Source organism: Chrysoperla carnea, chromosome 3 (genome assembly GCF_905475395.1).
Source record: "Chrysoperla carnea chromosome 3, inChrCarn1.1, whole genome shotgun sequence".
Taxonomy (NCBI): Eukaryota; Metazoa; Arthropoda; class Insecta; order Neuroptera; family Chrysopidae; genus Chrysoperla; species Chrysoperla carnea.
The window spans coordinates 73,680,440-73,707,129 of NC_058339.1; positions in this window are offsets into that span (position 1 = coordinate 73,680,440).

Here is a 26,690-nt window from a genome sequence, read left to right on the forward strand (position 1 = left end):
TATTATTGGTTTTTTGTATGAATTTGGTTATTGAAATTTTAAATTAAATAACGGGTTCTTTTATTCCTACTGGAGGGGGTATAAACATTCAGAAGGAATGAAAATAACTTTGAACTAATAGGATCACTATATGTGAAAAATATTACCTCTAACCTATTAGGAAAATTATTAGTGACGTCAAGCAGTTAACCAAATATAAATAAGAAATAAATTTTAAAGAACAACCTTTTATTACGCTAAAAAGTAGAAATTATTTATGTATATGAGTATTTGTAAAAGCTGGAAGGCGTTCAAATTAAAATATCTGAAATGATTTGGAGAGCTTCGTGGACAGCGAGACTCAACTAAAACCCTGAAGGCTAAGAACTTTTTCCAGTAAAAAATTTTAATCGAAAAAGTTTATAACAAATAATTTTATTGTATATTATTTAATAATAATTTCATAATAATAATACCAAAATAAAATTCTACAGAACAAATTAAAAAAAAAAAAACTTCATAATGAAACTGTCACACAAAATAAAATCGAAACAGAATTGTATTGAAACGACAGACTTCAATAAATATATACAATATAATATATAATGTATATTTATACAGAGTGATCAAATTAAAATAGCAGGACTTTAACAAACGATAGATAATGTTAAACAAATTTAAAATAAAATTTGTTATAAAAAGATAATTGGTACCGAAGGTGCGATAACAGGTGCCGAAACAGGGTCTCTAGGATTCAATACAAGCGCCTTAACCAACTTGACTATACGTGATCTATGTATATTTGTTTACTAAATTTTGTATACATATTTTAAACATCAAGAATTTTCGATTATAATTGATTCTTATTTAAGATTCAACGGCGTAAGCTATATAGACATAGACACATAAATAACTTGCCGAGTTAATAATTTTAATTAAAGAGAATTGTAAAATAAAAAATGTATTATGATAAATTTTTTATAATAAAAAGTAGAAAATAATTATTTTCATGAGTCACTCATACATGACTAATTGCAAAAGCCGAAGGTGCTCAATTTAAAATATTAATGATCGTAAGGCGTGCTTCGAGCTTTTACGAATAGTCATGCATGAGTGACTTATAAAAATACTTATTTTCTATTTTTTAAAAAGCTTGCCCTTTAAAAATTAGTTTATAAACGCGAATTTGTCTTTTTCTAGACACAGAATGATGAAATTTTGGAAAAAAACGATATTTTTGCGAATCTTGCAAAAATGATTGCTTAGAAAAATTGAGAATTTTATTGTATGAGCTAAGGATCATACATGATTTAAAAGACTGTGATGATAAAATATGAAGAGTTGCGGTAGAAGCTGTTTCGAGAAAAAATAACCATCTGCACTGGCTTTATTAAAATACAGTAAATATATGAAATTTCTTTTCCTTGTAGCATTGAATACCAAAATTTCACTTTTTTTTTCTAAACACTTTAACATCTTGTTTCGAGAAAATTGCGCTTACACAATTATTATTTTAACGTTATCTATCATTTGATTAGGTCCGACTGTTTTAACTTGAACCATCCGGTAAAGTATCTTCCTGCTCACTAATCTAAATCAACCATCTACCTAGTACCTACCTACCAATATATCTGGACTCTCCCACTTCTACAGGAATTATTATTACACATACATGCATGAATGGATCTGTAGTACAAGCAGTAAATGAATGAATTGAGGCTTTTGTAATTATAAAATGTGTTATGTGACATGGACGATGCTTGTAGCTCTCAATGGCTGGCTGGCTGGCTGGCTGACTGGCTACGTTGGCTGGAGCCAAACGAATTGAAGCACAGCTTTAGTTAAACTGTAATAGTTGTGGTATTATATGTATGTATGGGGTGGTTATAGTAGACATACAGAACATGTACCGCATAGCTAGTTGAACTAGATGATGAAGGGGTGGACATGAGAGAAGGGGGGCAATGTACTGGCTATTGTGTGTTCAATGTAATATCCGGTCAAATCTATATACTTCGAATATATACTACTATGTATATACGCCAATTCGATGGATATTCTACTGACCTAAACACAAGTTCAAATACAACATATACAGGGTGTATAGCTAAATTAGCAACATATGGAAAACTTTTTTATTATAAGGTTTACGAAAAAGATTTATTCTCTATGGTTCGCTCAAAAATATTAACAATCAGCTATTCACTTTTGACATCGAATATACAGGGTGCCAGAAATTGATAAAGTTTGATAGAAATGTTAATGGTTGTTTACAAATGTAGACCACTTTGAACAGATAACTCAAAAACGAAAAGTGTCTGCTAAGTGCTCAGAACGTCAAAAGTGAGTTTGAGTTTGTAAACGAGCAACATAGGTCTGTTGGGTCTTGGATCCGTAGGGCTCATTTTGTAAACCGTTAGGGATAGAGCAAAAGTTTAAATAGAAAATTAACAACTTTAGTTTGAAACATGTTTTCAAAAATATCATTATTTACCTGTATTTGCAAATTCAGAAAAAATGACCTTGTCCATTTTCTCTAAAACTATACAAGATAGGAGTTGAAATTATGCTGGTAGCTTCGAATAGTGGTATTGTCGTAAATAGTTTTCTAAAACCAAATAATTGAGATCCGAAAAACTGGCATAATTTTGTTGGTTTTTATACTCTTATTTTATAAAAAATAATGCAAGCATTGACATTCAACACTTTGAATCAATGCTTAATTACCGTAATCAATGTCATTTGTGTTTGTTATTTTCCACAAAGTGTATATTTCGTGAAACGCTATGTATATTCTAGACTAGAACAATAAAGAGCCTAGTTCTCTAATAACAGCACTAGACATTACTGACCGGAACTATTTTAGCTCTCCAACATATATGTTTTAGTATGAGTATATTTGTAAAATATATATCGATTACTAATATGGGCTGAGTTATTGTGATAGGTAAAGGGGACAAAAAGCGTGAATAGCAAGCGATGGTGAAAGAAATTTAGTTTAGGGAATGTAAATATTAATTTGCAAGAATTAAAATAGGGCTGTTGTAAAGGATGAGAGTCTGTGACATTTTATGGATTAAAAACAAATTAGCAGGATTTTACGGAGTAATTGGATGAAAAGTTAAAGTTAATGGAAATGTTCTGCATTAAATAAATTTCTGATGGGAGAAGTAGATGAGAATGGGTCTTAAACAGGCTCGTCCTAAACTGCGAGGCAGCTTAAAATTGATGGGATTCCGTTTTTTTGTCTAACAGGAAAATTGTCGAATAATATCTAAGTAATAAGTCTTAATGGACAGGTAATGACAAATTTTTTATTTGGTATGGGACAGAAGACTAAAAAAACTTAACTATTACTTCGTTTAAATTCTAAACGGATATCCATCACAAATTTGTAGATTCCAATTATGAAAATTTGCGAATATATTATGTTACATGCTAAGCATTAATGCAAAACATTCTAAGCGTACTCATCTTATGTTATGTTATAATAGTAACACTTAGAATGTTTTAAAACGAGCATTTTTTGTGACATTGAGTGTACCTAGGCATGTGATATATAAACAAATATTTACACATTTGAGAGTTAGTTCCATATAGTTTGAAGTAACACCCATTTAATCAAAGAATTTTATTGAGCTTTGGGTGTAGTGATTGCGTTCGATAATTAATAAATTAATAGGTTTATTTTATTTTATATATTGAAAGCAATAAAATTGTAATATAAAATACAATTTATGGGTTTTTGATTAGTTTTTACTGGTATGTTCTGTAATCGATGTATCAGGACTTGGTTAACTAGGAGGGTGTGTTCAAAAAAAGTCTTGAGCTTTCTCTCCAAGAGCATGCCCAGCTCTGGGCCCCAACGGAGGAACAGAAATATTGGGTCTAGAGCCAGATAAATAAAAATAAAAAATAAAATCGTAGACAACTAAATCAATGGTCCGTCTCAGTCCAGGAGGATGTCAGCTACCCTGGCCTGCATTTGCCCAAGGTATACCCATAGACCAAATAAGACCAAATTCTATAAATTTGACTCAAGTAAACTAAAAAAAATTACTCGGTAATATTCCTGGATGGTGGTGGTCAATAAGATTTACAAAGAAATTGTATGGTCCATTTCCTTTCGAGGTTGTATGCCCTCAAGGTTGTTATCCTTCAAGACTGTGTATTTGAATGACAGGTGGCTTATTTATTCGCCTTGGAAAAGTCTTGATAGGCCGTGATACTTTTTTTTTATATCTCTTCCTCTCCAAGATTTTCGATTAAACAAGTGAAATCTATAAAATTTAAAAACCCCGACAGATTTTTCAGGTACGGGATCCTAAGTTTGCACTTGCAACATATCTAAGAACACTTTTCATTAAATTACATTTTCCCTTAGAGCCTTTTCCAACGTGAACTGATTTTGGAGATCATCGCCAATATTTTAGTTTGTTCGGGTACGGAACCCTAAATTCGCACTTGAAACATAGCTAAGATATGTTAAAGTACTCCCCCTATCCGTTAAAGTACTTATCAAACGAAACAAAATCGGATCATCAGAGACAGGCAGACACACACACACACATAGCGATCAAACTAATAACACCCCTTTTTTTAGTTCGGGGGTTAAAAATAATTACATATAGACCCAAATGAACTTTTATTCCAAATCCATATGCTTACTTTCTCATTTCTAGTTAATGTTTTAAATCTTTTGTAGCGAAATGGTTCAACTAGGAACGATATTGCCTATTTGTTTCGAAATCTCCCATTCACTACAAAATTTTATGAATTATAATTTTTTCCCCTTGCAACTGTTGAAAAAATTGTATCATTATTTTTCCAATAATAGCGAAGAAAATTAATATCGTGTTTTTCCCAACCAAACTCTTGTAAAGTATATAAAAAATTTAAATTCAATACTCATAATATTGTATGAATCGAAAATTGATACGAATACAGAAAAATAATGATCGAAAAAAAATCACGAGGAAAAAATATGAAAACATAACCAAACAATAGAAAAAGCATTATTATTTTTCAGAAAAAAAGGAAGGTGTGATGAATATAACCGTTATACAACAGACTAAAAAATAAAGAATTGAAAGGTTATTTATCTTATTCATTGCTTATTCCAGACGGCTTACGTTACTAGTAGAGAAGTATATGGCCTTCAATACTTCTAAATTCAAAGACAAATTGAATATGTTAATTCTATTTTGTGAATTATATCTTACAGCTGCACCCTGCGGTGTTACCCGCGATTAAAAGAGATTTTGAGAGTTTTTATCGTTATCAGAAAAGATGGCCATGAATTGTTTGACAATTACTATTTCAGTTTTTACAGAAATCTGTAAGTTAACTTTTCTCCATATATGATCGTCATTTTGAACCTTAAATTAAAGATTTCTGTAAAAATTTAAAATAGTAAATGTCATATTAATTTTATTTTTATTTTTTTAATATATCTTTATAAATTATAGCTTATGTGTTATTAGCATGTATGTATATATGTACAGCTATATTGCTGTACAGTTTCATTACAAACCATTCGCTAGTTTTTGCGTGAAAGCGTAACAAACATACAAACAAACATCATTACTTTCAAATTTATAATATATAGGGATATCAGATGAAAATTGGCAAACTAATATTTAGCTCATTCAATACGATGATCACTTTCCTCTCTAGAAGCTTACACAAATTTGCTTGAATCAAGCCAATATCTACTTGCTAACATGTTAAGGACATTTTTATTAAGGACGTTTACAGTGTAACGATTACTTACAGAGTCCTACATTACAAATACACATAAAATGTTTGATTTTCGAGGTGATAACAAATTACTTTCTATCAAAGCTAAAAAGCAACATTTTTTAAAGAATATAAAATCGGATATTCCCCGTGGGTGAATTATAATAAAATCAATTCAATATATGAACTCAAACCTCTTCTAGTTCAACCAAGTCACTCAAGGCACACAGCACAACCAACTTTGATTGAATGAATATCAAAAAATATTCGAACAATCTTTGATATACGAGGTTGTTTTACATCGAAACACCCATAGAATGAGTAAGTTAAAAAATACTTGTAACTCAAATGTAACGAGGTTGTCTTCCTCTTCGATATAAATTTGTATGTATGGGTTATGTATCATAGAAAATTCAATCGTATTATCTCGAATGTTATTAATATTGAATGAATTCTGTGTCAAACTGTTTTCTTGGGAGGCCAAAATAAAGTTTTCATATAATTTATGTTTTATTTTTGGGCCTATTGTATAAGAAAATAAAAAGAAAGTAGCCTATTGTGAAGTTTAAACCGTGCCAGAAGGTTTTCTTTAAACTGGTTAACTGTATACGAAATATGATAAAAAATTTGAAAATAAACCGGTAATTAGATAAAAATTGCAGTTTTATACAACGGGTAAGTGTAAAAAACATAGACGTTAAATAATCTGATAAGTTTGTTCTAATATTTTGACATTTCTATTTAGCTGGTAGGCATTCCAAACTGATACTTCTACATTTTTATAAAACTACGATTTGTTTAATCAATTTCATACAACATTTTAAATATTTCGATAAGAAAAAAATGAAAATGATCAAAAATTTGATATTTTATTTATCAACTAATCATCTTTTTATATGTTTTTTGCGAAAAATTCATATCGATTCTCTGAACGTTTAAGGAGAAATTAACTATCAAAGTCAGTTTTTATCAAAAAATAATGCACATTTCTCATAAACAATACAGAGTATCGATTGAATTTTTTACAAAAGACGTATACAAGGAGGATTAATTAGTAAATAAAATTTGAAATTTTTGTTATGATTTTTGTTATGATTTTCATTTCAACTCTTTAAGGTATTTTGATACTGTAAAGTGAAAATGATACCAAATATTTAAAATTTTATTTATCAATAAATCATTCTTTTATATGTCATTTGTGAAAAAAAATTCATATCGATTCGCTCCACGGCTTAGCAGAAATTAATTAACAAAGACAGTGTTTTTACCAAAAAACAAATTTTCATTTTTATGCATAGTTTTTTAGTTTGATATGATTTTAAAGTTTAAAATTTGAATTTTTTTATGTTCGTGATAAAACATTTTTAAAGCACTTATTGACTAAAAAACCAACATTTATTACGACTTCTTCTTATACTACCATGTAAAAAGGGCTGTATTTAATAATTAATTTAAAAAACGTACGGAGACTCGACTTGAAATTTATACAGATGACATATTAAACACTCAATAATTGACACACAAAATTTCAGTTTTTTTGATAACACTTTCGTTTTGGTATGGAAACACCTTAAGTTTATTATAAACATTATTTTGCTTTGTTTATAATTGTCCATGTTTCTTAAATGGTACCAATACAGAGGTGTTGAAAACGCACATTTAAAATCGTTTACTAACTGTAAAAATTATTTTTTGTACAATTTATATTTAAAAAAAAAAAGAGGCCAAATTTATGTTTTATTTTGCATTATCAACTTTATTTTAATTTTGGAATTCAATGAGTTCCATATATATAATATAGAAATTTAGGAGACTGCTAAGTATAATTTATGGAACTGTTTGCCAATATATTATTCTTTGATACATTTATTTTTTGCAAAATGTTAAAAAATAATAATTATTATAAATAAATTTTCTCGGGAACGTATAGGCATGTCAACTGTCGTTTGATAAAAAAAAAAATGTCATCAGTTTGTCAAACAGATTGTTAAAGTTAAAGAGTACAATTATAGCTACTCTTTCATGTGCGAGTATGTTTTTCTAGAAATTTTACCATAAGATAAGAAAACTGTAAAGGGTTGTAGGCCACCAAAGTGTTAAAATACAAAACTATTCGTTTATATCGAAATTTAAAAAACCATCAATCAAAAAATATTTTTATATTGAACGTCAGAATATAAATGTAATATGTAACAGAGACAGGCTGATCCAGTTAAATAAAGATATAAAATATAATATAAATTTTACAAAATATAATAATGTAATATTTGGGTTGATAAAGGAAGGATGTAAGTAAAAAGCATTGAGGCGTTCCTAGAGAGAGGCATTCTATGTTGTTGCAAACTGTATGGTGGTGTCAACACATAGAAAAACTTACAGAATATCTACTTGTTACTTGTGTAGAATACATCATGCGAAACAAAAAAACAAAAATTTGTAAACACTCATGTTACTTTCAAATCTTCGGATAAAAAATTCCCGCAAACAGAGATTTTTCTTAGAAAGTAAGATGAAATCAAAAATGAATTAAACCATTTACTCACATGCACAGGTCTACGGTCTTACTTGTTGCCCTTAATCCACACTCTCGTGATGTTTCCTCGAAGAGTATACTCGCCAAAAGTTAGCCAAAGTGGAACACTCACAACAAATACCCTCGATTTTTTAGCCTAGTCGAGTAAGGAAACAAACTACAAGTACCATTTTCACATTTTCGTTTTTCGCCCGAACTTCTACTCAATGAGAGCTCCTGATAGTGTTAATCAGGCTTGGAAATTCATAGGATTACTGACCAAAATTTGTATTTTTTTTTTTTTGGTTCAATGTGAACTGATGACGTAAAATTTTAAATATGGTTTGTAAATATAGTGGAATTAAATTTCTATAGCTTTGGAGAAAAGAAGAGAAAATGCTATTTTATCGTTATGAAATTTTTCACACATCTGACATGGCTTACCATTTTTAACGGAATATTGTACAGTGATTTGATTGGCTTCTAGGTTTCCAATATTTCAGCTAGTCTTAAAAACACAACAACAATCTTCATCTCTAGATTTTACTTTAGACAGCTTTTGTAAGAGATATGGGAATTATATGGCCATTAATCAAAAAGTCCAAAACCCCATGAAAAATGGTGGAAGATTACTGAAATTTGTTAAGTATTGAAAATCAGAATTTGTTTGAGTCAGAATACGGTAGTTGCTTTATGTCGAATTTGCCATATTGCGCATAAAAATGTGAAAGAGAAATTAAAAAATAAAGAAATAATAATCGTTCAAAGATTATTGCCCATCTTTTTTCAGCAAAACAAAGTTTGGTATGTATTTTATATGCATCTCTATGGTGATATCGGACAATGACGTCATAAACATATATCTTCCTCTTTGTTTAGTTAAGAATTTTAAAGATTTTCAAAAAACCGACTTCATTTTTCTGAAGTGATAAAAAATTTAAAAATCATGCCTATTTCTGCATCATTTTCAACTTTTATTCCATATCCATATTACAATAAATTTCTATTTTCCTTAACGGCTTTTGCTTGTACGACAAATAGTTTTGATATTTTTCATCAGAGTGCCAATTGCCGACTTCTGGATCTTAAAAACGGCAGGACTCTCAAATATTATGTCCCTTGCAAATTCTTTGCAAACAATTGAACTATTTTTATTAAGATTTCTTAGCTTAGACTAGCAAAAATCGTCTTATACAGTTTAATTTACAAATCCCGCGTGTAAAGTCGCCCATCTTTTTGTCGTTGTAAAATAGATATTTTATAAACTTTATTTCGCGTTTCTCTTTTGCAGTTTGTTTTATTTTTCGTATATTTGTTGATAATGTAGTACTCAACGACGGTGCTTTTTTCTACATCTTATATTTCTTTCTATATATATTCTTAAACTACTATCAATTCCATATAAACTAACTCGTCCATGCCTCATTCGGTTCCTCGTTTTCTTTACTTGTGTGTTAACCTCATTTTCCTTGGTTCCTCGTTCCACACTAAACCATGTATAGAGTAATATAAGTAATAGGTTTTTAAGTACTTGGTACAATATTTACCAAAAGATTTACAATACTATAATGCGCCTTATATAAAGGGTTTTTCATTTAAAATGATAGAATTTTAAGCTTAAATGTGAACAAACTGTATATGAGTTTACAAAAAATTTATTAGAAAAAGTAGGTATTTCATGATAATTTGTTTCATATATGTTGCTAACCAAATAGAAGGAAAATCGTTATGCACATTAATATTTCATGTAGGTAATATTGAACTACCTTTGCAAATTATTTAGCTATTTTCGTGAAATGAGAGTACAGTTTCAGCTACCAACCGCGTACAACATAATTGCCATTCGCTGACGAAATAAGTCGAATATTTATCATTTGGTAGTAAATTTAAAATCAATTAGCTACAAAGAACATAGTACAAAGTACAAAGAACATACCAACGACATTGAAACGTAATATTTTATCAAGTGCTCTTAAAGTGTTTCGATACCAAAACGGAAATTTTACCAAAAAACTGAAATTTTGTGTGTCAATTAATGAGTATTTAATACGCCTTCTGTATAAATTTTAAGTCGATTCTCTGTACGGTTTACAATAAATTAATTATTAAAAACAGTCCTTCTTACATAAGTGCGTTTAAAAATGTTTTACATTTACATAAAAAACTTTTATCAATATTCCTCAACTTTAAAGCTTTAAAATCAAACCAAAATTAATAATTGTGTATAAATAAATGAATAAATTTTTTGGGTAAAAACACAAACCGTACAAAGAATCGATACGAGGTTTTGCACAAACGTATAAAAGGTGATTAATTAATACAAGTTCAAATTTTTTTGTTTTATTCATTTTTTTGTTATCGAAGTATCTTAAAAGTAAACACACACAATGCTTTTGATATCACAATCGAATTTAGGCGGTTCCTATACGTTTCTTAAATTGCATTTGACTGGAGTTGTATATCACACACACTACAATAAAATACTTTTGCAAATAAAAAATGTTAATGTCACACAAGTTGTTTTATGTTCTATCATTTTAAATGAAAAACTCTTTTTTATTCCACGACGATTTTCTCTCAACTAACTAATATGGTTTTTATCGTTATTCAAACAATTTATTTTCTTTCATTCAACATTTTTCACTAAAACTGTTACAACTATATTTTTCTACTAGATTCTATCTACAGCTAGTAAGTAATGTACTACTATACTAGATTTTATCGGCTAGTAAATTTAAATTGTTTCAGAATATTTATTGTTTCGAATGAAATTTTTACGATACATTTTTTTTTAGTTATTTTTTTTTTTTTAGAAAAAAAGTTTTAAATGGAAATTGTATATTTTTAAATTGCATTTTGGATTAAAATTGATTATTTTAGAAAACTCGTTTTTAATTCAAAATGTTCCATGTATTAACGTAATGCCGTAAGTACTCTACTAATTTTTTTCAAAAAATTGCCATGAGTACCTAAGGCAATAAATTATTTACTGGTAATACAATTTTTATAAACTCGTCATATTTAAGCAGTTCTAGAACTGAAAAAAAAAACCTATAAATTTGAAAAAAAAAAGGTAATTAGATTCCTAATTAAGGCCCATTACATATAGAAAAAAAAAACTATGTAAAATTATCCTTAGATTGCGCTCTTTTATTAACACATATATCCATTTACATTTTTATTAACAACTAGCTGTTACCCGCCTGCTTTGCGTGGCGTAAAATATACCCGCTTTGCTGGGCACATCCCCACTTGCACGCTCTTTTATTTGATACCCCACTTAGGTATATTTGTAAATATTCGATATTTCCTTCCCACTTTCTCGCTACACCTTTCTACCCTCCGAAGGTTAAAAAAATTTCTAAATGTAATTAAAAACATTCTGACCAAGTTTTGAACTATTAAAAGCCATAATTTAAAAATATGAATTTTTTATTCATGAACACCCCCGCAACCCCCCTTGTGGGTGGAATTTCGTAAAGTCCGTTCTTAGCTGACCTCTACTTGGTAAAAGGAATATTCCCGCCAAATTTCAAGTCTCTAGGTCTTATAGTTCCAGAGATATCGTGATGAGTGACTATCTATCTATCTATCTATCTATATCTATAGAAAGTCTCCTATATATATATAGATTTAATCATTTAAAATTAGAAAATTGCGTCAAAAAAGTGGCTTAAATTAAAAAATATCACACATGATAAGGTGTATCATATTCATTTACAATCTAAGAGACGGTATAAGGTCGATTTTCACCAATCTGATGAGACATATTTTTAATGAAATTTTATTGATTTATAAATATGCCTATGATAGCTTATCTTTCGAAAAGTATGGTCGCAAAGTAAAAGTACTATTATAACAAAATATAACGAAAATTAGTTAAATCAGACAAATATTTTCAGTCATCAAAATTTTAGCCATGTTTGATTGCTTGGAGGACAATCAAATACAATATTTATAGTCTTAGAAAGGCCCGGGCCCTGGTCTTCTTAGCAAGCTAGGTATCGAGCCATAATACGAAACCATATTGAATTGTAATAAATTCGATAAAAAAAAATTATAAAATAAACAAGTTAAAACTTTCAATTGATCGAGTTAATTGTTGAAATACCATGTATAGACAGTGTTGATGACGCAGTCAATTGTTCTCTGACGTCACGTAAGTAAAGAAAGATATCCACTTTTAGATAGCCACAAATTCATAAATGATATTTCCATTGAACACAAACTATAAAATTTTCACCTAATTTTCGCCCTCGTGGGTAAACGTGATAATGATTACACAAAAATATTTCAAACAAAAGTTGTTAATTTTTTTATAAGAAACTTAAACTTAAACTTTTTTCTATCTCTAACGGTTTACAATATGGGTCCTACGGACTCAAGACTCAATTGACCTATGTTACTCATTTACGAACTCGACCTCACTTTTTATGTCCTGAACACGTTATAATAATTTCAGCTTGATAACTTTTTTACAGACGGACAGACAGACAACTGGAAATGGACTAATTAGGTGATTGTATGAACACCTATACCAAAATTTTGTTCGTAGCATCAATATTTTTAAGCGTTATAAACTTGGGACTAAACTTAATATACTTTCCATCATTTAATGTCTTAACGTCTTTAATAAAAATGTAGTGCTTATAACAAAATAATTGTAACTATTTTAGCTGTTTTTTTAAGTTTGTTATGTAACTGGAAACTTATACCCAACGTTAAAATGGCGGCGTATTTGTGTCTAGGTGAGGTACCCTTTTTGTTTGAGCAAGTTTAACGCATGCGCATGAAATATTAAGTGAAACAATCATTGTATATTAATTTTTTTTTAATTATTATTTAATGTAAAATTTATAAACATATATGTCAAAATATCACAGAAATAAACATTTTTCTCCTCACACCAAGATTTATTGTAACTTTACCACTTTATATCCCCCATATTTTAGTGACAAAGTGGTAACACAAATATTTAGCTATGCCAATTTTCTTACTTCCTTATATCTGAAGATAAAATAAATAAATGGTGTAAGCGCAAATAAACTATTTATAATATCAATTCTTACCATGTACTATACATTTATTTGCGCTCCCACCATATTTATTAATTTACTGAAAATTCCAACAAAAACCCTATTACTACCATCAACTAACGATTTCACCTCGGAATCTAACAGAATAAGCTGAATTTTTGTACAATCCTTAATTTTGGTAGTACAAATTATGTCTCAAAAGTCACATATGATCACGTATGCGCATCCTTAGATATTTAAGGGGAAAGGTCGCGAAAATAAGTTTTTTGAAAATATCTCGTTATCTTTTACTTCAATCGTATTAACATTGATTATAAAATTTATACAGGATAAAATCTTCTATAAACTTTGGCTGAAAGCTTTTTTTATACGTTGAACCGTTTTTGAAATGGAGGGTACCTGTAAATGATCTTGACATTTTCGATAAAAAAATAATGAATAATAACGATAACGAAGACAGTGGTGATGAAAATAAGTTTCCAAAGTCTCTCCATCTTCTGCACCATCTATTCCAAAAACGGTTCATCGCATAAAAAAAGGTTTCAGGCAAAATTTGTAGAGAATTTTATCCTTTACAACTTTTATTATGTAAATACGATTGAAGGCAAAGGAAACGAGATATTCTTAAAAAACTGATTTTCGTGACCTTTTCCCTTGAATATCTAAGGACGCACACACGTTATCATGTGCGACTTTTGAGACGACATTTGTACTACAAAAATGAAGAATTGTACAAAAATTCAGCTTATTCCGTTAGATTTTTTTGCCCAAGATGATCGAGTTTTTCGCACCGTGCGTGAGTTTTATTGGAGGCATTTCCATGGTAACGATACACTATTTTAATTATAGAATTGTATGGATGTAAATATAATTGTATGGATTGCATTTATGACTTACATTGAAAATTTAATATTATTGTCTCACAAATTTAAATAAATAATTATGATAATTTACATTTGAAAAATAATATTTGTGCAATTTGATTTCTTATTTTCACAATTTTTAATGCATTAAGTTGAATTAATTAGTATTTTTCAATAATTTTAATTTGACATATTCTATAACATTAACATGTAAAGAATTGCAAATTAGTCATAACAGCCTCCTTTATTGTCAAAAATTTTCACTGGAAGCGCTGGCATCGATTTTATTGTCCCTACCGTGACTACGCACACAACGAATATGTAGAGTTTATACAAAAATCAGTTTTATGAGAATTGTATATGAGAATAATAAATGAAAATCTTTCTTTCTGAAATTGAATATTATATGAATAACCATGTAAATTTAAGCTTCGTTATATGTATTAAAAGTATATCCGCATATAAAAGCAAGCAATTATTATCTTACTGTTCGACTAAATAAATGTAATCCGTACAGGACTGATATTTTTATAAACATTTACAAAATAAAAAGATAAAAAATAAACAAAAGCATAAATAATAATGGTTTTAAACAAGCTGGAGGAAAAGGATGAAGATGACACACACACGTGACAAGTAAATTTCTCATAACATAATTCACAAGTCCATTCTCTAATTTCCGCTTTACAAGAATAAAACTTGTGTTTTTGTACTTGTACTATGTACTTGTATTTTATAAAAAACCAACAATATCTTAAGTAATAATTTCTTTTTACTGTCTCATTCCACATCCGTTGTTATCTCTGTCTTGCATGTTTATGATGATGCTTGTCTTCGTTGCTGTTGTATAGATGCTGAAAAAAATATAAACATTATTCATAAGTTTTTAATTGGATGTTTGTTATACAGGAAAAATGTACACCATTTTTACTTCGAGAGTCATAGATGCATTTCATGGCTCGAAATACAGTCGTTCTTAACGCCCGTTCTGACTAAAGGATGCCAATTACGACTTGTGGGAGTTTGAAATTATAAAAAATCGAATTTCATAAGTAGAAATTTTGTAGAATTGCATTGTGGATTTAGTTAAATGAGACTGGTTATAATTTCTAAAGAAATGGCTTTGGATTAGTTTGAATAGTTTGGTCAATCAGGCCCCGAAATCTCAGGAGCAAGACTTTTTTCAGACCCAATAACCAAACGAACTATCACTTGAAGTGGTAGGCATTTCATTTGAAGTTTACGCAGTAAAAAAATTTACTGGATTATTACACAAGTTTACATGGTTGTTTTAACAAGTATTACCATAATTTCATCTTCTAAGGATGAACCCACCAGTCAACTTATTGATTTCCATCCAGTTTTTTCTAGACCATACTTGGGAATAATATAGGAATTTTGACTGGCAATTTCATTTAGAAACTAAAATTAAAGCGATTAGCTAAGCGTGAAGTCGAAGAAACATTATTATTCAAATACCCTTTTTTGATCTTGTGCGATTTACTTCGAGAATGCTTAAGACTGCTGAAACGTGGCATTGTTTTTGTCCAACACAGAATCATTTTAACCTGTATCAGTTACAACTATTTGCAACAATAGACATGAAGAAAATGAGAAATGTTATCGAAAAAATCACTGTCTTTGGAGGAATATTTATTATTGAACTGACGAAAATTCTTCTGTTATTTTCTAATTGTTAAAATGGGACAAAGGGGATGTTGAGCAGTTAATGTACTATTTTTGGAGTGCCAATAATGTCAGCGGTCTTCAGTCAGCGGCATTTTGTTACTTGATTTGATGACCATTTTAAAACTACAGACAGGCTTGGCACAGCAAATCATGAAAACGTAATAAAAAAAGGATCTCGTAAGTTGGAAGAGAGATTGACGAATGACATTACCATCTTTTTCACATTTTTTCTCTTTTGTATACACTAAAAGAACGTTGCATTCTTTATACCTATACCCCAAGGGACATTTTCACTTACATTTTTACTCATTTTCTGCACATTCTACACTTTTTTGACATGTATCAAATTAATCATTCACTCTTGGACTATTTTTTCACCAAGAACATTTTGTTTCCATGTTATCCAACATAACAACATAAACATTTCATAATAATTTTTTTTTGTCTATGAAAATAAATTCTCGTCTTATCTATGTTTTTGGTATTGTTTAGGGATGTTAAGGGATGTTTGGGGGTTTAATATAAACATGCCACCAGCTTGAACAGAATCAGTTTACAACAGACGTATTAGTTTTAATTTTTCATGACGTAATATTTTACTTGTCGTTGTTGGTTGGTATTTACTCATGGAAAAGAAAATCAAGTGAAAAGTATGATTATTAAGGCTGTACGAACACGAAAATATTAAATGAAAGACTTTTTTATGTGAAAATTATTTCGATTCTTTTGATGAGTAAATCATTTTCAGAAACGTTCTTTATAATAAATATTACTTTTAACAAGGTAACATACGACAAATTAAGTAAAGAAAACCGAACTGATGATTGATAGAAATTGTTAATTTAGTTTTCCTTGGATGCCCTCGAGACTGTTTTTTTTCCATGATACAACAACGTATGCAAACATTTGCCAAAGTTTGCGAATAGTTTGAAAACAGTAATTTTGTCTAACAAATAATGATGAATATTTCGAAAATATCATAAAATAATTTCTTATGACTGTAATTTAACTCAACTGTGTTTCCAATTTGCAATTTTTTGCTAATAATAATGTATTTCATAGCTTGCATCTTCAAGGTAAGGGGTGCTATTTGAAATTTCTATGTTGGATTGCCTGGTAGTTGGATGGAAAGGGAGGGACCTTAAATTTTCTAGGTACCATTTTTAAACTTCCTTTCGATATCTAAATCTACCTGCTTTCACTCAAAACAATAATCATTTATCAGGTCAATAGTTACTAAGGGCGGATACTTTTGAAATAAACACACTGTAATAAAAAGGTAAGTCTTTTAGCTTTTATTTTTACAAGTGATTCAAATCATTTCCTGTTTTAAATTGTAGAATCGATTTTTGATTTTCCTCTTTAAAAAAATGACATTTTAAATATCTAAAAAGTGATACTCTCTGTCTTCACTCGGGTACAGTGCCCATTCCTCCTTAAATATTTTAGAGTAAAACATATTTTTTCTTATATTTTCCTTATTTCAAAGAAATTTAATACCATTCTTAAATGCTCCCAATAGAGTTATGTTTTGTATACGTAAATAATCTTTCAACATCCTTAAAAATGTAAAAATCAAAGTGCGTAAATTAATTTTTTATAGGTCTCTGAAGTTTTAAAATAAATTCAAAACTGTTTGACTTTTTCCACATGGACAAATATTTATTTTTTTAAGCATAAAAATACGGCATAAAATATACCTTCATATAGTCCAAGAGACGGTATAAGGTCGTTCTTCACCCAATTGATAACCAGATGAGATATTTTTTTGTGAAATTTTATTAATTTGTAACAAATATACAAAGTTTTTATATCAAAAAGTTTCCATTATTAATTTAAATTGATTTTAACAGATCGTAACTACCTGTAATGACTTACCTGTTCATATGAACAGATCTACACCGATCTTCTAACCAATTGAAATTGTTATCAGAAAAAAGATAATTTAAGTACGAAAGTCATGTTATAGACTTGCCTGTAAAAAACCGTTCATGGAAAAAATTGATTACAATTAATAACTGAAAACAAACAATTGACTGAGTTAATTGTTGAAATACCATGTATAGACAATGTTGATTACTCTATCATATTACACATACATAACTGATAATCCCATATTTATACATACTATAAAATTTGTAATGTGTGCCGTCGTGAGTAAACAGTGATGTTTATAAAAAAATGTTTCAAACAAAAGTTGTTTAGTTTTTGATTAGGAACATTTTTTGCAATTAAATTTTTGTTCTATCTCTAACGGTTTACTAAATCCGTCTTACGGACCCAAGACCCAATTGACCTATGTTGCTCATATACGAACTTGACCTCACGTTTTACGTCCTTCTGGCTGTAAAAATTTTAGGTTGGTATCATTTTTCGTTTTTGAGTTATCGTGTTGACAGGCGGACAGACAACCGAAAATGGACTAATTAAATGAATCTATGAACACCTATACCCAATTTTTTTTCGTAGCATCAATATTTTTAAGCGTCACATACTTGGGACTAAACTTAATATACTATGTATATTTCATATATACATGGTATAAATATCCTTGACTGATTGTCTTTTTTTTATCCGTCCGTTTTAAAAGAGTGTTATTTGTTCGCGTTTTTTTTTTTTGTTGACATATAAGCTCAATAGAAGCTGCATCCTGTGTAATGATATTTAATGAGTGAATTTTTTAAAATAATTTATCCTTCTAGATTTCGTATTTTTTTATAAAATGTAACAAAATAATACAATTTCACGTAGACTTTTAATTAAATTTATTTCAAAACAACATATAAATGTATTTCCATGTCTTTTGGGGGTTTGTTGTTTGGTCCAAAAAAAACAACAACAAACAAACAACATACACACACAGGATATTTTCAAAAAAATGTTCGTTGATAAGGAATACAATAAATTTTGTTAAAGTGAAATACTGGTGAATACAATAAGTACAGAAGGACCCACGGTTTTTTTAAAAATTTTTGTTTTTATATTCCCGGTGAACAAAATGAGTCGATTAATTAACCTTGGGAAGTGTTGAAAACTTGTTATTGAAAGACTATTAATAATACTGCATCTTTAAAAATATTATAAAGTAACATTGGAAACTTATTATCGGTTGAGTTAATTATTTTTGGTGAGTCAAGAGCTAATTTTATGATTGTAATCTTAATAATTAAGGCTTTGAAGGATGCAATTTAAATAATTCAGTGAAGCTGAAAATCAAAAGAGGCTAAAAACCATTAAAAATGTACTATAGCCAATATAATTATTATACTGCATAGCCAATATAATTATTTAATGGAGTACGATTCGATTACGAATCGAAATGCTACAGAAAATAAAGTACTTATCAATGGGAAATATTCGTTTCATTTGTATTCAAGGCAGCTCAATATTAAATAAATATTCTGTATTTTATAAAAAAACGAATATTTCAATCTACAAAAACATGCTAGAAGTACACAGAGTAGGTATAATGGATATAGATACTTTTCTATATATATCTCGAAAACGGTTCTTTTTTTTCTAAAACAAGGTATTGACACATTAATTTATGACAACTTTTGTATACCAACATAAAAAACAACTTATAAATTTGCAGTTGTGTATGCCTATTGAATATATGTATAGATACAATGTCATAGTATTGTACTTTGTTGTCAGAGATAGTGAGATATGACCCTTGCAAGAAATGGTTTTGAAGAGGAAAGAGGAAACGTGTTCATATCGACAAAGTTTTGTTGAAGTTTTTATTTTGTAGGACACCCTATTATATATAAACAAAATATACAAACAATATGTTCATAATGGAATTTAAAAGACTACGTGTTTACGTGTTTAGCTCTCTCTATGCTACTGCTATTTTCCATTCTCCAAACATCACAAAACCCCGTACAATAATAAAATATTTAACACGTAAGTAAGCTACCTAGAGATGTTGTGTGTTTTTGTGTCAGTAGAGCTTTTCTGAAACTTATAACCCATTGACTTCTTCAGTTTACATAACAAAAAAATTTGGGAAAAAAGTTCAATGTTTTCAGAATTCCTAACATATGTTTGTCAAATCCATATTTCCAACTATTTGTGAAGCTTGGCTTGACCTCTCCGATCTGAAGTCCATTGAGGTCAAAGCACTCTTGCTGTTCTTAAACAGCCCCAAATGGTCAGTGGAGTAGTGGTCGGAAATGAGCGAATCCAGTTTTTTGTATCACAATGAACTTTATGGTCTAAGTATGTCTCGTCCCTGGTCAGGCAATCTAATTTAGTCTAAGCCTTATACAATACCACACTTAGACTAAAACATCCGACTAGACAATAGATAAACAGTTTAAGAACAGCAAGAGTTCTTTAACGTAAACGGATTTCAGGTCTGAGTGGTCATCAAAAAAAAAGCTGACTCAACTGAGTCAATTTCTTCATGGTAAGATCTGGATAGTAACAGAGAATATGAGCCACCGTTTCTTCTTTTTTCCTACTGCCACAGCTCCTAATCGTGATTCACTTCAATCTATCTTAGTCTAGGTTAGGTTAGGTTATATTGTCTGTCACGAAGGACACCCTTAGGTCATAGAGGCCCGTGTGATACCATTTATGTGTTTTACTACTTTATCCGCTGATAATTTCATTTATCAGCTCCTTAATAATTTTCAGAGGCTAAGTGCATTCTGTATGCATATACCATGAACTACACCAGCCTATCAAAACAATTAATTAAATTAATTTTTGTTGTGACAGCGGGAATCGAATCCGCTACTCTAAGCATACCACAAACGGAATTGGTTATGCCTTAGCAACCGAGTCTAAGCCTAATATACATAAATACACTCCATAGGTACAAATATGAATGATATGTGTGGCTATTGTTACATAATACCCTATTTATTTTAACATTTGAAATACATAGATATATTTTTTCTTTTCAAAACATTTTTTTTTTTTTGGTAAATTGTGTATAAAAGTGAGTTGATAAAATATTCTATCTGAGTCTGATAGTACAACATTCAAATAACTATCTACTAGGAACGAACGAATAAACGAACGGTTTATAAAGGATCAGTTCCTATACGGTTTCTAACAGTTCTTCTATATACGTATGTTATATTGAGATGGTAAGTATTTTTGTTTTGTTTGTTTGTGTGTTTGTTCGTAACAAACATTTTTCAACCTAGTTTAGTTTATTCGTTTTTAATATTCAATGAACTAACATTTTATTTTGAATGGTACAGAATGATTCAAATTGAATAAACATTAGAAAAAAAACTGGAAAATGCACATTAGTTCAATAAAGGTTAGGTTATTTTATATCGGCTGTCTACGAAGGACACACTTAGGCTATAGAGCCCACTGTGATATCATATATGTGTTTTACCACCTTTCCGCTGATAAATTCATTTATCAGCTTCTCAATTTCATAAGCTGAGTACACGCCCTTTATGCATATACCATGCACGACACCAGCCCATCACAAATATTAATAAAAAATAATTTTGTTGCGACGGCAGGAATCGAACACGCTACCCTAAGCATAACGCGGACGGAATTGTTTACGCCTTAACCAACTAAGCTAATAGGGCCCGGGTTAAATAAATAATAAATTATTATTATTTATTTAACAAAATATTTTTCTTTAAATACATTTTCCTTTAAAACTTCTTCATTAATTACTGTTTCAATACGTTATGAATAAAAAAGGTCAAAACCTGGTCAAAAGTAATAATCTAAGTATCTTCCTTTTCACTTCCTCAGTGGACATAGTGTATGCTACAAACAAACACGTCATACATATGAATATAAGAGAAGACATATTTACATGGTACAATACAATAAATGCATACATACTATATAATGTATTTAACCTAATTTGCGCCCTTACGGGTAAACAGTGGTGTTTACGAAAAAATTTTTATATATATTTTTATAAGAAACATTTTATACCATTAAACTTTTGTTCTATTTCTAACGGTTTACAAGATGGATCCTATGGACCGAACACTTGGACGTTTGCTGCTCACTTACGATCTCAACCTTACTTTTTACATTCTAAGCACAATAAAAAATTTTAGCTGGATATCTCTCTTCGCTTTTGAGTTATCATGATCACAGAGAGACGAACAGACGGATTTTTAAGTGTTACAAACTTAGGATTACACTTAGTATACCTTGATATATTTCATACATACAGGGTATAATAAACTTAGTATGTCTTTACATATTTGATATACACATAGTAAAAATAAAACAACAAATGCTCCGTAATCTTGATAAAGCATAGGCAACTAACTTTGAATTATTTTATCCAAATCACCCTATACATTTTTTCATATGGATTTTTTTTGCTTATGTTTGATAGTCTTCTTACGTGTTTGTGGTATCTGATCTGTGACCAAGTTTCATATTTCTGTTTCTCCTTTATATGTATGTCAGTCATACAGGATGTCCGCAAAATATTATTTTTTAGAATAAAATTCTGAAGTAATATATACACGAAAAAATGGTTTAAAATATGATAGATTCAACATGTGTCAGCTTTAATCAACTGGTACCTTTGACCCATATACAAAACATTCCAACTTTGATGGCAAATATAATTTTTCCACAGCCAGCACTCGCGTTTTAAGCATTTTTCTGAGGTTCGATTTAAAACATATATATATTTTATTTTTCAAATGTATATGTTGTTGAAACTTTTTCATTCTTCAAATAATTTCATCTATTTTCGAATTATGAATTTTTCAAATTTTTCTCCCTATCTACAATTTCTTTAAATATATTTTTTCAAGTCTTTCAGAAATTGTGAGAAAGTCTCTCATCACAAGAGTAAAAGTTTAAGCAAAAAAAAATATTAACTTAGGAAATTTTCGGACCTCTTTGTGCACTTTCGTAATATCAGTCGTACTCCATAAATTAAAAACTTGTGATAGAAATTTTATGAAATTAGCTAGAATTTAATTATTTGAGTTATGTCTTTGCTTTAATATTCTCAAAAATCATTCAATTATCGCGTAATCAAACTATTTTTAATTAGCTAGTGTATTCAAAATTAATTTATATAAAATTATCTGTAGGTTATGATTTACAAAGTTAAGGAAAATTTTATGTGAGAAATATTTGACGCATGTGCAGAACGAGTGAGGAAATCGTACTAATAAAAATTACCGAACGGTTGGCATGTTAATTGCCGGGTCACAAATTTTGAATTCAGAATTTTGCAACGAAACGTTTATTCTAAACATCTACTCAAAATTTCACAGTGTAAAAAAGTGGGTTTGCGGATATTCTACCTTGAATACTAACATGCCTTCCTGTATTAAAGTTACAGCTATTTTTTCCTTGTATTTTATTCAAAATGAATCCTCAGCACTCCAAACAATATATAAATACGGTATTTTTTTCAAATCTTCTAAGTATTTAATACCTTTAATACCTAAGGTATATGTTTTATGTATTTATTGTACAAAAGGTATTAGTTACAAAGTTAGAAATACATATGTTTTCTCATATATCGTTCTCTTTATTCGAAAACAATACTTATATACTTAACTATCGTGTACGATGTATACGATATAAATTCATTTATAAAATATATATTAAACAGAAAATTATGAAAATATTATGGTGGAAGTGGTGGAAGCGACAAACCATGACGACTTGTGAATACAATATTTTACATATTTCGACATAGAAACACAAAACAAGTGTTCTGATTCTCATAATATTATAAATATTATTAAGTTATTTCAGAAAATAATATGATTTTAATAATTACAAGATTGTAAATTCACAAAGTAGGCATAAGTATTCGTTATGTACGCATAAATATCTCATTTATATTATGAGTTTTCACGGAGGGAGTTCCTCAAACTTAAACTGTGTCCAAAAAATAAGGTGACATTTGAATTTAAACTGCGCGCGTTTGTTGTGCATTATGAATTTCTTCTGCCCGGCTAAAAAGTCAACAAGGAATATTATTTGAACGTTATGCGTCATTTGCGTAACGCTATTCGCCTAAAAAGGCCGGAATTATTAAGAGATAATTCATAGTTTTTACACCACGATAATGCACCATCCCATACTGCATTCATAATTCGTGATCATTTCGTCAAAAATTCAACCCATATCGTTCCGCAATCACCGTATTTACCTGATCTAGCAACTTCTGGTTGTTCAGAGAAGCTCAAGAGACCGCTCCGGGGACACCGTTTTGAGACGATAGAGGAGATTCAAGCCGCAGCGAAGACGGAAATGAAGGTAATCCCGGATAGTGACTACAACCAGTGTTTCGAAGGTTGGAAAATCCGTTGGCATAAGTGCATTGCATCGGGAGGGGATTACTTTGAAGGGGGTGAAATTGATTTGGAAGAATAGATGAAGAATTTTCAAAATAAATACAATGTCACATAGTATGATGATTTTTGGGCACATAGTATGATGAAAATTTATAGAAAATATATTTTCACGTGTGCCGCTTTACATTCGGTACTGTACTCAATGAATAATATTAATAGTATATTGTGGAAGTTTGTCTAGTTATGCCCACTGATTTGGTCGCCACACTGTAAATTTTTACCTTTCAATTATCTATCCAGATAATTGTTTATAAGCCTATTTTCCCGACTAGGAATGAACCCTTTTGTGCAATTACAAATTTATAAATCATATCAATACCCAATTTTTTTAAACAGATAAATTGATATTTCGAAGAAAATTTTCCAGTTCGTGTATACAGGATGTTAAGGACTAATGGACTCCGGTCGAAAACGTGTTCGGTCGAAAATGAAATTCAAAGATGAAAATTCGTCTTTCATTTTTTGATCCGATGCATTGATATCCGCCCCTTTCAACACATTCACACACTTGTACACGTATGCATACGCTATCGCGAATCACTCTATTACTTCAATTAATCTCAAATTTTAGCTAAATGTACGTTAGTTACTCCTGCGACGTCCTTGTATAAGTCTAATGAGTATGGAATCATCAAAGAAAATGTTGTAAATGTTTTGTAAGGTTCAAGTTAAGAAGGTAACTCAATCCCAAAACGTCTTTGATCCTTGTATAAGGTTAATAATGCCATGTAGATTTTGATGCTACAAAATGGACGTGAAATTAAATTAAAAGAATCTAAATAGGAAATTTTTCGAAACAAGCGACCGAATGTGTTCCGTAATATTCACCAAAATACTGACCAGTGCTCATGACGTCGAAAATCGACGCCATATTGTACTGATATACTACGCCATATTGTACTGGTAAAATGGGCATGACAGTATAGGTACATGTTTTCACCGGGTGTTGATATTTGATTCTGCACGTTAAAAAAGTTTGAGTTGCTTTAATTGTGGGAATTATTATTATTTTCAATTATTATTATTTTATGAATGTGCGCTTTCAGAATATCTAAAATATAGTTTAATCAAATGTTCTATGTACTTCGCCATTTTGCTAATAACGAAACTGAAGCATACTTTTTAAGTTTTTAATTATTTGGGCGTTTGTTTTATTATTATCAGCCCCTTTGATTAAATACCCTGCTTAAAAACATAAATTAAAAATAAAATCATGTTTTATCCACTAGAAGACAATAATTTCATCCGTACGTTTTGCCATTTCAAGATCATAAAATCCATTGGTAGACATTATCCAAAGTATAAAAATAAATATAAAATATAAGACTTTCATTTAATAAAAAAATAATATTCTAAAAGGCATTTGAAAAAAAAAGATACGAAAAAAACCGTAGAAAATTAATGAGATAAATTCTCTCTCCACTATTTAGTATAAATTTGAAATTATGGACTTAACAGAATTAGGCGTATTTTCTTTCATTCCTACTTTATACAAATATCATATTTTAGTCCACAGTAGGTACGTTATTTCCCTTTTATATAAAACCAGCAGCCAAACTCGGCGTTGCTCGGGTTAAAATACATCGCATATTTAATGGTATAAATAATATTTAAGAACCCATTTTTAACATTGATATTATAGATTTCTATCTTATATATTGAGAGACTTATTCGAGAACACTCTAGAATATTCAAATAGTTCGATCTTTTTCACTTGTGAAAATCACTTGAATTTGTTTCATTACTGTTCACTCTTAATTTCAATTAATCTTCTCTCGGCTGTAAACACGATCAGACTGACGTAAAGTCACTGGATTTTGGTTTATATATCGTCGAATTTCAAAAATTCTAGTACCAGAACACAATAAAATATTTAGGTGTATATCACTTTCAAAGTTAGAAACATTTTCAAAAATTTAATTTGATTAATACGCTTTCCATTTATTCTCTCTTTGGTTTCTTTTAAGATCCAATCTCTGTGGTTTCTCAAGAAAGACTAACTCAAGTCGACGAAAGACCCTTCTTTTATACCCTGAGGTTGGTTTAGAGGCTTCTGGTTAACAGAATGTTCGAGAGAAAAGTTTTATTCTATTCTATTAGCTACTATGGTCCTTTTTCTTGTTAGAGAATCGTTTAATTTAATAAAATATATATTCACACAGAATATGTTGATACAAATAACTAACTTAATTTTAACAATAAAACCCTTGAAAAAAGACTAAACTTGGTTGAAATTAAAATATTTAAATTTCGGAAGAAGGCCCAGAAAGTTCGTGGCTAGTTCTGTCTTGATAGGTTATGGGTATGCATTGTCATCAACTTCTGAGCTATGGTTCAAATTTCAAGCCTCTAAATAATCGATTAATAAGTTAGTTTACAATCAATTACATAATTCTCCCCCCCCCCCAGCATACATAAGCGAGTTGATAAAATCATGTTAAAAAACAGGTGAAAAGGTACTGTGAACTATATTGTTGGCACGGTGTACATAAAGCTGTAGGTTATTACACCGTTTTTTTTAATCATAGAATGA